Raw genomic sequence first — 5,109 nt, 5'->3', positions numbered from 1 at the left:
TAGAAAGACCCGGTGAATAACGACGAATTTAACCTTAGGAAATGCTCCACTAGCTTATGGATTGGTCTTGCGGCGACTACTATCTCTAGTGGACCTTCAACATTCACTGCAGCTGGAGCAATGATAGGTGCGCTGCGGCAGGGCGACTCCAATGGGCAGCGGCGGCGGCAGCGGTTGCACAGCCCGAGAAGCGGCTTCAACGGTAGCGGCTTGCTGATCCATTCTAGTACCCATTGCTTCCGAACACGCAAGATCCCATCCATCCCGGGATCATTATGGGCTGCTAGCCCGACATCTACGATAGGTGGAATCACTCCACTCGCGCTAGCCTGTGCCGGCGCTCGACCATGTCTACCTCGAGGTCCCGACACGAGTTGGAGTTCTACCCCGAATAACGGCCCCATTGGTCCTCTTTGCAGGGTTCTCCTCTTCGCTCATGGTGAGCTTTACTCAACTCCCAATTCAACACCGAATTAGAAATAGAGCAATCCAAACAACAAGCAATTTTAGCATCCAGCTAACACGGACATGCACCAGCATGAATTTAAAGGCCTTTCCTACTAACTATCCCATGGTCAATGCTCCTTATCACTCCAATCTTGAACTTCGCTCTGATACCACAAAAAGGGGATATCACGCCTCGATCCTCGGGCACGCACACATCCTTCTCAGTTGGTCGATTTTATAATGCGATATCCCAGGACTATGTATCGCCAACCCTTTCATTTATTAAGCACATGCGGAAATAGTTATAAATTCCCAGACAATAAATCGATTGGATAGAAAAGTAAGGCCATATTTTTCATATTGAAATTCACAACCATACTTTTATACAAAACATAACTCAAAGTATTTCTCAAACTATTCACGACTTTCTAATTTCACTCTATTCACATCCAAACAAGATTCCCAAAAGAGGATGGGACCTCAATCCTCATCCGATTGCACTTAGGATCCCTTTCGGATCATCTTCTTCTTCAAAAATCATTCTCCTCGGGTTTCACTTCAGTGTTCTCCTTCTCCGATTCCTCCTCCTCGGGTTCATCTACGGGCCTGAAATGTTTTCCCACAACCGGGATGAGACTACGTCTCAGCAAGTTCTACCCCACTAAGGCCCGATTAGTAGACCATTATACTATAGGCTGCCTAAGCACACACAAGTCAGAGGACTTACCTTGGCCTCAAATCCCACCTGCAAGTCAGTACGATTCATAATAAGCACCCATTTACTCAAAACAAATCAAACCGGTCGATTACATGTCACACAAATCATTCCCCATGGTGGAATATCTAAAAGCTAGGCCACATGCATTCTCCAGGACGACATCCCAAGTCTCCAAGCCACGTGCCTCGAACCTTGGGCCCACGTGCATTCTCTAAGGCGACCTCTTCGCCAAGGTGGTACATCAAGTCACCGAGCCACGTGCCCTTTTAGATGCTATTTCCGAATACTGGACCCATGTGCATTCTCTAAGGCACTAGTTCGCCAAGGTGATGCATCAAATCACCGAGCCACGTGTACTTTTACGATGCCGGGCCCACGTGCCTTCTCTTAGGTGCTAACTCACCAAAGTGATGCATCAATTCACCGAGCCACGTGTCCTTTTAGATGCCATTCCGGAACGTTCGGGCCCACGTGCATTCTCTAAGGCACTAGTTCACCAAAGTGACGCATCGATCACCGAGCCACGTGCCCTTTTAGATGCCAAACTCTGTCACCGAGCCATGTGCATTCTTCATGAGGACATACCAAGTCTCCGAGCCACGTGCATTCTCGGAGCCACATGCATTCTCTAAGGCGACCTCTTCACCAAGATGACATATTCAACCATTGAACTCACGTGCATTCTCCAGTGATATTCCAATTCACCGAGCCCACGTATTTTCTTTTGGGTGATAACCAATACCCAACAATTTCCCAATCAAATAATAACAATCAACTCAATCAACTCCTAAAAATTCATAATTAAATCAATTCCATACAAATTGCAGGACAATTAAATAAACGAACTGTGCCACAATGATCAGCACGAGATTTCGGTCGTCGGTCATCTCAGCATTAATTTGCGAAAAATAAATAAATAATTAATTAATTTCGAAAATTAATTAATAAATATTAAAAATTCAATTTAGCTCAAAATAAAGCCCGATTAAATAAACGGACTTCACCACGGTCATCAACATAATATTCCGGTCACTAGCCATCCTAGTTGAATTTTCGGAAAATAAATCAATAATTAATTAATTTCGAAAATTAATAATTAATTACTAAAAATCCAATTTAGGCCCGAAAAACCTAATTGAAGCCCGCTAAGGGTCAGGAAAAATCCCGAGATGCTTTCAATAAACAGTAGACTACGTCTACTTGCTAATTGCACAATCAAAATATCTAACATGCATTACAATTGTCTAATAATCACTAATCTATTCTAATCTAACCACCTAATTGCATTTAATTAAACCTAACCAACCCCTAAACATAATTAGCAAACTAAGCAGGGATTAGTGAGATTACTCACCGGAATCGCGCGCAAGTCGGATCATTCCGACGGGCACGGCTCGAGGAACGATACTTCCCAAAGCGACTCTTGGGTTCGGGGCTCGGAAACGGCCCAAAGCGGGCCTTGAACAAGGCTGAAACCCATTTTTCCAGCCACTGTTCTTGGCTAGATGAAGCTCGTCCGATGGCCAAAACGGCAAGGTGAGGCCGGCGAAGGGCGAGCGAGACTCCGGGGAGGTCGCTCGGTGGCCGGGCAAAGGCGGAGGCTGGAGTCGCACGACGTGCAAGCGGAGGTTGAAGTGGCTACAAACGGCAACTCCGGGCGAGAGGCGAGCGGTGAGATGGGTGGAAGAAAACTTCACGGCGGCGGTGCGCGCGGTGCACGAGCGGTGAGCTGCTCCTATCTTCGTGCGGCTTCCCGCCTTCGTTCGAACAAGAGGGGAGAGAGAGAAGAGTGCCGAGTGAGAGAGAGGAAGAGATAAGCGTGAGAAGAGAGATAAAGGTGTTTGACTGGTCAAAAGTAAAAAAGAGAGAGAGAGAAGCCAATTTGAAATTGGCAAGGGCATTGGGTCGGTGGGGAGGGGTTTCTCGCACGAGGGGTAGAAGAAAAGAGAGAGAGAGAGAGAGAGAGAGAAAAGAAGAAGAGAGAGGAGAGAGAGAAATAAAATAAAATAATACAATTATTCTTATTTTATTTATTTTCTCTTTCCCTTTCTATTTCCTTTCGGTCTTCAATTTTCCTCCGATAATTTATTTCCTGAAATTTCGGACTCGTCAATAATTTGACGGACTATGAGACAAGATCCTAAAAATGAATTATGAGACGCTCGAATATTTGATTCTCGAAAACCAATTTAAATTTCATGGTTAGAATCGATCAGACATGATTTTAGCCCAATCCAACTAATTAGGTAGCTTTTAGGGATTTTATCGCGGATACATCCCTTAACAGCTTCACCCAATAGGTTAGTTAACTCGTGAGTGATCAGCTCCGAGAAAAAGGACCATAAGTACGTCGACGAAATGCCCATTTCACTTTATCGAAACGGGGTCGAATTTCAGGATGTCACATCTCATGTACATGTCGATGTAATTTAAAAAAAAAAACAGAGACAAAGGTTGGCACCCATTGTAAGTATCATTTTCCTTTTTATTTGCTCATTTTGTATTGAATTTTCATCTTGAAATTTGCGAAAATTCATCTAATGCCCTCAATGGTGTAGGCTTATGATTACAAAATTGGCAATCACTCATGAAGTGAACATTGAACGCAAGTTCTAAACACTTTGATTTGGCCCCATTGAACACATGGTTTTGTTATGGGCTCAAAATCGCATTTTGAAAAAAAAAATAGCTTTCGAGTTACGATTATACATTGGGGCACAAAAATTGAAATTGATTTTGTTTAACCAAATTCTCTCCATTTTGTGTATTGATTTCTCAAAACAAAAGTCACTTCATTTTTTCTAGAAGTAAAATCATAAATCAATCTTTCAAAAATCAATACTACTTTTGCACATAAAACTTTTGGAATAGAGTAGATATTCGATTGACAGCCATCGATTGATCTTTTAATGATGCCCTTTCTCTTATGATAAAATCTTGGCGAAATACTAAAATCCTATAATAAGAACCATGGGGCATATACTGTCGCCTTGATTTCATTGTAAGAGGCGACCTCATTAAGAGATCATTCTCTCATTCATATATTTACATTGTCTTCTTCTTGTAGGATGTGAATAACAACCACTCTTTGACATTTTCTCATTTGACCATACAAATAAGAGGTGCAAAAAGAACAGCCCAAATGCCAAAACTTAGCAGGGGGGGGACACTTAAGTACCAAAAATTCAAAAAGATACACTTAAGTACCAATTTGAAGTTAAATGGAACACTTAAGTGCCACTCTAGCAAAAATCGGCCAAATGGCTGACGTGGCAATTTTCAACGAGTTTGGTCCAAAACGACATCATTTTGCACGCTTACGTGGCGAGAAAATGCAAAAACGATGCCGTTTCGTGTCTGAATGTGTAAATAATAATATAAAAATTATTTTAATTTAATTTAAACTTAATTTTATTTAAAATGTTCTAAAATTTTAAAAACTAAAAATTTAAAAATAAAAATAAAAATAAAAGAAGGGAGGCTGAAGGGGGCGGTTGAGGGTTGAGCCCACGCTGCCGCGCCTCCCCGCCGTCGCCGGAAGGGCCAACAACAAAGGGGGAGGGTCGACGGGGGTCACCGGCCCCGGCCAACGGGCGGCAAGGGCCGCCGCCTCCCCGCCGCCGCCTAGGAAGGGCCGGCAACAGAGGGGGAGGGTTGGTCAAGGTTGTTGGGCCCCGGCTAGGGGTCGGCGATGCCGGGCCGACCGACAGCGAGGGCCCGCGAGCCCTCACCCAAATCTGGGGCGAGGGTCACGGCCCTCGCCGTGATCCGACGTGGGCTTGCGGCCCTCGCCACTGCCGGCCGGGGCCAACGACCCCAACCGACCCTCCCCCTCCATCGCCGGCCCTTCCCGGTGATGGTAGGGAGGTGGCGGCGGCGAGGGCTCAGCCCTTAGCCGCCCCCTTCGGCCTCCCCCTTTTTTTTTTTAAAATTTTTAGTTTTTT

Source organism: Eucalyptus grandis, chromosome 4 (assembly GCF_016545825.1).
Source record: "Eucalyptus grandis isolate ANBG69807.140 chromosome 4, ASM1654582v1, whole genome shotgun sequence".
NCBI classification, from domain to species: Eukaryota; Viridiplantae; Streptophyta; class Magnoliopsida; order Myrtales; family Myrtaceae; genus Eucalyptus; species Eucalyptus grandis.
This window is presented reverse-complemented; position numbering follows the sequence as displayed.